This window comes from Canis lupus, chromosome 3 (genome assembly GCF_003254725.2).
Source record: "Canis lupus dingo isolate Sandy chromosome 3, ASM325472v2, whole genome shotgun sequence".
Taxonomy (NCBI): domain Eukaryota; kingdom Metazoa; phylum Chordata; class Mammalia; order Carnivora; family Canidae; genus Canis; species Canis lupus.
Genome location: NC_064245.1, coordinates 2,133,061 through 2,143,283, shown reverse-complemented (window position 1 = coordinate 2,143,283; position 10,223 = coordinate 2,133,061). Strand labels below are relative to the sequence as shown.

Genomic DNA, 10,223 nt, shown 5'->3' with positions numbered 1-10,223 from the left:
GGGGCCAGGTCTGAGCCGTCACTGCCGCCTCGGCACAGCCTGGGCCCCGCAGCAAGCAGGTTGCCCCGCTGTGTGCAAACCTCCAAGGACAAGGGAACCCACAAAGCAAAGCCCTTGACGGCTTCTCAGCGTCCCAGGAAAATATCCCTACCCCTCAGTAGGGTCCGTGGGGCTCGTGCAGAGGCCGCTGCCTCCGCCTGGAATGCTCTTGGCCCTCAGAGCCCCGCTCAGGGTTGCTCTTCCCGGGCGGCCCTACTCACCCCACTTCTCGGAGCTGGCCCACCCTCCAGTGATTTGCTTTCTTGGTTTCTTGTTCCTTCATGGCTCGCTTCACCCGGCGATGCTTTCATTTGTTTATTTACTCATTATTTTTATCTCTGTGTCTCCATTCCCCTTGACCCTAAGCTCCATAGGAGTAGGCGCAATTGGCTAAGTATTCCTGGGGCCAGCACTCAAGACGTATTTTTTTGAATAAATTAATAAATGGACAAATTAATATTTTTTGAGCAGATTTTATGGGAAATTTCAATTTTTTTTCTTTTTAAACAATATAGCCATTTGGAGATGGCTTGATTGAAGAGTCACAGTCACTTACATCAAAGTGTTCGTGGTTTTTCTTTTCTGTAGATGAGAAGGGACAAATAGGACTTTGATGTACCTCCCATTATTTACATCATTAATTTCATGTATTGTTTATGGTTTTTTATGTGGCTGCTGCTTATGATAGGTTTCTTTCTAAGGGGGAGTATTCTAAAAGCCAAGAGGCATCAAAATGATGATTCTTTTTTAGCCTGAGCAGGTACTATTTACATACGAATATTTGGAAATATGGGAAATTACATGAATATACATGATTCTTTAATCATTAATTAAGGCATTGGTTCAAACAATAATTGAGCACATCTACACAGCTGACAATGTGGTACGTCCCGGAGCAAAAAGATAAAGAAGTCAAAGTCTTTCTGTCTGGGGAGTCTATAATTGAATGAGAAAGACAGCTAAACACAACGAAAACCCATTTCGACAGGTTCTACGCTAGAAGGAAGCCCAAGGCATAAGGGGAACCTCATCCCGTCAGGGGGCATTTGTCAGGGAAGGCTCCCTCCATGGGTAAGTTGCCTGGGAAGGAAGGCAAAGGACCAGAAATGGGATTCCTGGCTGAGGGAACAGTGTGTCCAAGGGTACAGGGGCATGAGGGGGCCTGGAACATTCTAGGGGCTGCAGGCAGAGCCATTAGAGTCCGTCCTACGTGGATATCCTGAAAAGGCTCCATACTGGTCACACGCAGGCTCTATCCCCCGACGTGCAGATTTCTCCCCAGGTTTACCCCCCTTTCCCCTGATAGCTGTCTTCCCCTCCGTTCAGGGTTAGCCTGGATACTCCATACTTACTCCAACCCACAAGTCCTCTCTCATGATGTCCCTAATCCCTAGGATCTTTCCTAGTCTCTTACGGCAAGTCGAGCTCTTCGCTGCCCTTCACGGCCTGTCTCCACTGCGGCCCCTTCCAGAAAGATTTCTCCAACTGCAACCTGTCCGTGGTGATCTCTCCCAGCTTTGAAATGATTTCACCCTTAAGACAACACCCTTAAGAGTCTATTCTATCATCTTCCATCATCTTTCAGTTATTTCAAGTGTTAAGTTCGCATTCCCGACTCATTCATGAGTTTAGCAATGGTCAGAACCCCTTTGTGACTTGAATTTATCTAGCTCAGTTGTGGGACACGATGAACACGTGTGGACATATTACAGTTTGGTAAATACTAGCTGACGCCTTTTTTTCCCCCCAAGGGCATGGCTGTGTGCTGATTGTGGTTTGGCGTGCCTCGCCTCGTGAACCTGGGTGGTAAAATGAGCACCGGTGTGTCCTGTGACCTTGGGCAATTGAGAAGAATCAACTAGATCTGTATATGTCAATATGTACACGTCACCCAAATGTTGACGATGTTGAGTGGAGATAGCAACTTGCACAAAGGTACAGGATGACACTATCTGGGTAAATTAAAAAAAATATATATACTATATCATATTTTCTAATGGTAATATATACTAAACATATTTAAAAACATGTACATACAATGGAATATTCCTCAGCCATTAGAAACCACAAATACCCGCCATTTGCGTCGACGAGGATGGACCTGGAGGGTATGATGCTGAGTGAAGTAAGTCAATCGGAGACGGACAAACATTATATGGTCTCATTCATTTAGGGAATATAAAAAATAGTGAAAGGGAATAAAGGGGAAAGGAGAGAAAATGAGTGGGAAATATCAGAAAGGGAGACAGAACATGAGAGACTCCTAACACTGGGAAATGAACTAGGGGTGGTGGAAGGGGAGGAGGGCGGGGTTGGGGTGACTGGGTGACGGGCACTGACGGGGGCACTTGACAGGATGAGCACTGGGTGTTATGCTATATGTTGGCAAATTGAACACCAATAAAATATAAATTTATAAAAAAAAAATTAAAAAATTAAAAAACGTATACATATATAAATATATACATACATATAAATACATACATACATACATACGTATTTTCTGATGGCCATATATATGTGTGTTAGAGTATACCCGACATCTACACATGCCAATTCATGTTCGTGGATTCAGAGGGCAAGGGTCAAAGATGATTGCAACGTGATCTATTTTAGTTTTAAAAAACAAAAAAATCCTGAAGCACGGAAAACATTTCCAATAGTTAATACGTTGCAGGGTGGTTTGTTGTATTATTTCTTCTACTTTTTCCCTATTTAAGGATTTTCCTCGAATGCGTGAATATGTATGCGCACATAGAAATTGCACGTGTGCTCAGGAGCTGCAACGTCCAGGAGGAACGGAGGCCACGAAGGTGCAGGCCTACAGCTTGAGCAGCTCTGTCACTGTGAGGAGGACGTTTTTCTCATAAAATATTCAAGCCCCTGTGTCTCCCCCATTATTGCACCTTGTAGCTCTGGAGATAATTCTTGTAAAAATAACTTCTGTGGCCTCTGCATGGTGTTTGGTTTTGCAGGAGGCTTCGTGAGGCGATGTGGGAGCTGTCCCAGGGGACCTCAGCTAGCTCGCTCTGAGTGAGCCGAGGCCTTCTCTCCACCTGCTCGGAGCTGGGATTTCAGGTGAGGCTAATGGGCTTTAGTTTTGCCGGTAGGTGGACTCCACGGGGCCTGGATTTTAATGCATGAGCCCCTGACGTCCCACGGTGAAGAGTGACTCAGGAGAGTTACTAACAGGGAGAAAGCGTCAGGGCCTGCTGTTAGGATTCCTGTTAGAACTGAGGGGGTGGGCTGGGTCGGGAGGTGGGGGCCACCCAGGGACCCCAGGACAGCGCCAGCTTCCGGGGTCTGAGCTGCTCTTGCTTAAACTCACGTCAGCGGCAACGACGGGAAGACCTTGAATGAACAGACTGAGCCGAGTCAACAAGGCGGTGCGACCTTGCAGCCTAGCAGCCGGCGGAGACCGCGGAGACGCGTGGCTCCTGACGGCAGCGCCAGGCTCTTACCACCAGCTCACAGACGGGGAGGTTTCCTTGAGATCCGCGGTGGCCTGGGTTCCCAAGGGTAGGCCTTGAGGTGCGCATCCCAAAATCTTGGAAAATTGTGCCGGTGGACCTGTGTGTACATGCATGTGTGCGTGTGGAGATGCCAGTACGGCAGCACCTGTGATCAAGCAACGGAGCAAAGCAGCACGTTGGCACATGGCAGCTACTAAATTGCAGGTTCCTGTTGATGTTGTTTTTTTTTTTTTTTAGGATTTGATTTGTTTTTTCATGAGAGACAGAGAGGGGCAGAGACACAGGCAGGGGGAGAAGCAGGCCCCCTGCAGGGAGCCCCATGTGGGACTCGATCCTGGGACCCCGGGGTCACGCCCTGGGTCGAAGGCAGATGCTCAACTGCTGAGGCACCCAGGTGTGCCCCCACTATTGTTATTATTTACAATAATGATGACATTTGTTGGTTTAAACTTAGAGGGGGAAAGCGCACCGAGGGGGGCCTCGGTAGAGGCGAAATGGTCCGCCCTAGTGCACACACCTGACTCACACGCTGGCGGCACGGAAGGTCCCCTGGAAGCGGCCCCCCCCTTGGCTGTTGAACAAAGGCATTGAGCTTCCATGGGGCTCGCTCCACAGTGCTCGCTGCCTTTCTCCAGCGCTTACACTGACCTTGCAGCATGTCGTGACCACCACCCCTCGAGAGCTTCAGAAACTGAGGCGCAGTGAGGTGAAGTAACCTTCCCAAGGCCGCAGAACGACCAAGTGGCAGGTCTGGGATTTGGGCACAAGGGCGGTGTCCCTGCACCCACATTGTGCAATGAGGTTGATCCGCAACCCCCTGGATGGTGCTCGAGCAGACCTCGTTTTGTCTTTGAATGAGCGGTTTCTCTCCAAACAAAGATTTCTCATTCCTGAGGGGGCCCACGTGCGCCTTTGTCATCGCGGATACACTCGCAGAAGGAAGAGAGCCGAATGGTCAGTGTTAACAGCTGATGTGCATTTGGCACCTACTGTGAACCGGGCACTGCTTTCGGGGCTGCCCCTGTGTCAGTCTTTCAATCACTTGATCCTTGCGATGCCCCCCGAGGTAGGTGCCACCATTACCCGGTTTTACAGTCGAAGAAGTGGGGCGTTCGGGGGCAGAGCTAGGATTTCAGCCCAGGAGTCCAGTGGAGGCCGACTGGCTGCTCGTCGCCCTGCGGGCTTTAGGTCACGGCGACACAGTCGTGCGCAAAGCCAAGCGGCAGTTGGCGGAAAGCGTTCCCTCTGCCTCGCAACCCAAGGGCTCTGCTTCCCAGAGTGAAAGACGTGCCCCCCCCAGGACGTGTCGCCGGCATCTAACGTCGGAGCAGTTAGGCAGCAGCAGGCATTCTAGCCCATATTTACTGAAATCCGGTTAAATGTCTGCCCGGTCTGTGATCTTGGAAATCTACCTGGCGGTGACGACCTGCTAAGCGGGTACAGTGTCCTGGCGGGATCACAGAGTGCCGTCTCCGGTGGCTCTGCACAGGCGGGCTTTTGCGATGTTATTTTTATGGAAAGTCGTGTTTTTGGTTGTCTGATTATGCGCACTCCCGGCTTCGCTTATGTTCCACGTTTTGCTTGTTCTCCTTTCACAAATTTGCCTTCCTTGTGATGGGGCAGCGTATTTTGGGTTCCAATGGGTACGGTAGCCTGGGACGCTGCAGGCCCCAGGAGGCCTCAAGTAGTCAGAGAGAAACAGGTGGAGGGGGTGGTGGTAAGAAGCACGCAGGGGAGCACAGATGCTAAGTGTCATCCTGCTCATCACCCTTCCTCGCGCACCTGGAGGCAGGGCTTGGGCCCCGCGTGCGGCGGGACGGCCGGGGCTCCTGGCGCTCCAGCGGGGCTGCGGAAGCCAGCGGCCTCGCCCTTTCTCCCCACGGTGCGTCTGTGGTGCCCGCCGGGGCCCATCCGCTGCTCTACAGTCGCCCGGGGCCGCGTCCAGGGAGCCGCGGGTGTTTGGAGACCCGCCATCCGTTACCGGGCAGATGGGGATCCATGGAGCCGTGTTCCCTTGATGCCACGGTCTTTACCCTCAGATGGTGGAGGTCAGGAGGGCCTTGCCGGAGGCACAGACAGCTGCACGCGCACGCGAGGTGGGGACGTGGGTGGGTTGTGCCGTGTTGAGCTCCTCCGACGCGCACGCCCTGTTCCTGGGAGGACGAGGCCGCCGGGGGGGAGCGTGCCCACGGCCTCACCTTCCTGCTCCTCTCAGATGTGGGACTTGTGAGAATAATTCAAGACAATCGCTTGCAGTCGTGGGTGACCTGTTTATTTAGATGGTGTTCCGGGGCATCTGCATTTTAACCCAACTTCAATCTTCCTCCAAGGGCATTGATGCATTCTAGAAGGAAGAAACTGGGCAAGCAAGGGCAAGCAAGCCTATTTCTGGAACTGGACATTGCTTCCCGGTGCCCTTGGATGTTGAATTGCCACCTGTTTGCTATGACTTAGATGTTTGAATTTCTTAGCACTTAATAGTTTGTGTATTTTGTATTAATAAAGCAATTCTTTAACAGAAAAAAAAAACAAAACCCACAAATGGCCGTATCGGCTGCATGCGTTGGGGACTGAGTGTGGGTAGCGAACACTCACGTGTAGAGGCGCCTGAAATGTGTGCCGAGACTCTGTCAACTACCAGACACAAATTATAGCAGTGACTGTAGCTCTTTCTTTCTTTCTTTCTTTCTTTCTTTCTTTCTTTCTTTCTTTCTTTCTTTCTTTCTTTCTTTCTTCTTTCTTCTTTCTTTCTTTCTTTCTTTCTTTCTTTCTTTCTTTCTTTCTTTCTTTCTTTCTTTCTTTCTTTCTTTTCTTTCTTTTAAAGATTTTGTTTATTTGAGAGAGCCAGAGAGCGAGCAAGCACAGGTGAGCACAGGTGAGTCAGGGGAGGCAGTGGCAAGGCGGCAGCAGGCGGCCCAAGGGGCTCCAACCCCAGGACCCCAGGGTCATGACCTGAGCCCCCCGGCACCTCCATACGTAGCTCTAGCTTGAAGGACCCACGCGACTAGGAGGGACTGCAGAGGACTAAGCCCTGGGCTCCCTCACGTCTCCGGTTGCTGGAAGGACCGTGCGGCCCTTCTCTTGGGGGCCCGGGCTGTCACCCCTTCCTGGCTCTGGGGGCCATGCCCGCCCGTGTGCTTCTGGCTGGGGGCACGTCACCACTGAAAATCATTCCCATGACAAGCCCACGTCGGGCAAGGGCCGCAGGACAGAGCTGTCCCCGGCGTGATGTGCCCCCTGGACACCCGCAGAGCTTGGGGAAGTGCAGACTGCTGGGCTCACCCCGAGTCCTGCGTGCTGCTTCCCGGGGGGCCCGCGTGGGTCTTTCCTGCTTTGAGAAACCTGACCCAGGCCTGCTTTCCATTCGCGGTGGCCAACACGAGCCTGTGGGATAACCCCCCCGGGCTGAGGTTAGAGAGCCCGGCCGCCCGAGAGCCCAGGGCTGACCCCACAGCCGCTGCCCCTGGCGAGCAGCACCCGTTTCTCATCTGAGTTCAGATCTTTGTGACAAAGATGATAACACTATGGGCAGGAGGGATCCTCTGTCCTCCCTCATGAGACGTGACCTTTTTGGAAGCAACGCACCTCCTCTCGTAATGATGAATGAGAGGCAAGGCACCTGGAGGGGAGGTAGGAAAGGAGATGGGGGGTAGGGGTGTGGGGGGTTAAGGGCCAGCCCAGGGAAGCCCTGACAGCTTCCAGCAGGATGACCCACCAGCTGGGCCTTCGGGTAAGGTCCACGGGCTGGCCAGGGCCACCCACAGGGGTAAAAGGTAGGAGGAGACCTACCATGAAGCCTTGTCCAGAGCAAAGCGATGGAGAATGTTCCAGAAGGATAAACACTTACACTAATGCCTGAACGATTAGCTCTGGGATGGGGGCCCTTGTCACAGCTGCAAGAGCAGTGGTCGCCTGAAATGGGACTCCTCCACGGGAGTGAGGACGCAGCCGAACTGAGCTCCGGATCTGTGGATGTAGTGGGAGGAGAGTCTTGAGTGACGGGGGAGGTGGAAATGCAGACAGAGCACAAGACAGAACCCAACCACGTGCAACAGGAAGCACGTCTGCGTGTGGGGCTGGGGAGATGAGCGCCCCTCGGTGATCAACACAGAGTACAGAATAGGTGCATTTATATGTGGAAAAACCAACGCCATAGCCTAAAAGCTTTTTTTTTTTTTTTCTTAATGAAAATTTGGAAATTTGGACTAAAGTTGGTGTCCCAGAGCATGGTTTTGAGAGAGGCCATATTCTGTATCCTTTCAACTTTGGGCTCTTTCAGTAAATTTTGGGGATAAGAAAATTTAGTCGTACCCTTGGTCAGGTCTCCCCACTTCTGTTAGTTCCCAATACAAAGTCACAGGATGTTTAAAAAAACAAAAAAACGAAACGCGACACGGTCAGTCGGCGTACTCACTGTCTTGCCATCTCTCCATCCTTGGCTTGGAAGCCTGCTCGCCCCCACGAACCTGTCCGTCCGGTTCCTCCCAGGTGCCTGTTCAGTACAGGGCCTTGCACACTCCACCTGGTTTTGAAACAGTAGTGGTTTCCATAGTTTCTAGGCTTCCTTCCCAACCAGACGAACTCCCTGGTTCCAAGCCCGAGGCTAACACGGGTCTAAGAGCAGCTCTGGGGAGAGTAGGGGCGGCAAAGAGGGTAGACTAATGTCTAGGGCGGGTGGGCAGGGGTAGCATCCCTGTCTACACCACAGCTATCCCGGCTACAGGCTTCCTGCCTCTGTCCTCCGAGCGACAGAGCAAAAGATTCAGACCAGTACATCCTCTCCCTTTCGCCCCCATAACGAACGATCGTGCTGTCGTGAAATGATAAGATCTGACGCGTTCTCTGCAGACCACGTCTTCCCAGGCAGGCATCTGCCTTAAAGCCATCTGTCCGCTTCTCTTCCTTATCTGTCACGTCTCCGAGAAACCAGCTGCGGAGTCTACTTCATCCTGAAAGGCCATGAAATATTATTGATCAGAAATTGGAGAGCATGAGGCTTAGTTGCTCCGTCTCCATCCATACAGTGTGGAATAAAATAAAGCATGGTGAATTCGATTAATTTTCATCGGTATAGAAAGCCAAATGAGAAAACTCATTCCTCAGGGTGTAGTTTTCTTTCTTTCTTCTTCTTCTTCTTCTTCTTTTTTTTTTTTTTTTTCTATGTCTCTCCCTTTTCTTCTAGTTAGTTGGTGGGAATTCTCATCTGTTTTGTGTCCTGGTACTGATTAGGATACATATTTTGGCCTAATTATTTTTACTTGCTTACTTGTCATAACTTCTGTGCACAAAGAGGTGATTATTCACCCAAGCCACTTAATCCTAATCCTTTCCCAAACTTGAAGTTTAATCTAGAGGGTGGTTTATTTTTTATTTTTTTATTTTTTTATTTTTTATTTTTTTAGAGGGTGTTTTGAAATTAGCATCAGAGAAAGAGCACTGGCTTTTTGGTCCGATAGCCTAGCATCGAGATTGGTTCTTATACTAACTTGCCCTGAAATCTGGGTAGGATATTTTGACACGATTTACTTTTTTACATATAATTTAAAACGAAATGACCTAATATATTCATTAATTAATGATCATTCAATCATGTACCCACCCATCTTTCCATTTATCTATCCCACCAAAAATTTGTTCTTTCAAAAGATATTATTTATTAGAACATGGGCCAGGAGGTAGGGGGAAAGCAAACTAACCAGAAAATGTCTGCTCTTGTAAAGCTTAAAATCTAGTAAAGAAAAAAGAAAACAGGTTACAGATAGTCATACAGTGTGTCCAATGATCATGGGGGCTATGGAGAAAAATTAAGTTGGAATGTGCTAGAGAGTTATGATTTTCAATTGAGCAAGCAGGGAAGGCTTCCCAGAGACGGTGGCACTTGAGCCAAGACCTAAAGGAGGTGAGGGAGTGAGTCATACAAATATCTGGGTACAAAGTGTTTCAACCAAAGAAACTAAAATACCTGAGGCAGGAATGCACCTGCCATTTTCAAGGAAAATCTGGAAATCAGTGTGGCTGGACTGGCTTGGGGAGGGGGCTGAGGGCGGAAGAGCGGGGAGACAGTGGGGGCGGATGACATAGGGTCCCACAGGCCACTGAAAGGATTTTGGGTTCATTTCTGGAGGAGATGGGGACTCACGGGAGATTTGGGACCAGGGAGGGACATGATCTGACTAGGGTTTTGGGGTCTGTGCTGAGAACAGGCTGTGCTGGGTGGGAGGTGGACGCAGAGAGAGTCGTCAGGGGAATAGGCCGGGGAAGTAGTGGTGAGGTCCCCGGTGAGAAGTCATAAATTCTGATGTTTTGAAAGTCGACCTGGGTAGATTTGCTATTGAGTAGTGCAGTTGCTGGGTCATGGGTGACGGGCACTGAGGGGGGCACTTGATGGGATGAGCACTGGGTGTTAGACTCTATGTTGGCAAATCCAACTTCAATAAAAATGAATTTTAAAAAATTAAAAAAAATGCTATTCAGGAAGGGGAAAAAAAGAGAAATTAGGGACATTTATAGGATTTGGGCCTGAGGGATTTGAACCATAAGCTGCCCGGTACCGGGATGGTAGCATGGGACCAACAGGAGGGAGGAGCAACTGGACGGGGTGAATCAAGAGGCAGGTGCTGGACTGATGGGCTTGAGATACCTGCATCCCGTCGTGCTGCACGCTGGAGCCCAAGCACGCTGCGTCCTTGGGGGGGGGGATGGGCAGGGGAG

The 10,223-nt window shown here is 50.4% G+C and overlaps 1 long non-coding RNA gene across 1 annotated transcript; it reads right to left on the bottom strand.

Moving 5' to 3' along the window:
* Window positions 1–496: 496 nt before the first annotated feature.
* On the bottom strand, window positions 497–8,314 carry LOC112653825 (uncharacterized). The gene is made up of 3 exons (XR_003132559.3): window positions 7,927–8,314; window positions 7,360–7,478; window positions 497–621 (listed from the first exon to the last, which is right to left on the bottom strand). It is a non-coding gene; the product is annotated as an uncharacterized LOC112653825 (long non-coding RNA).
* Window positions 8,315–10,223: the final 1,909 nt, after the last annotated feature.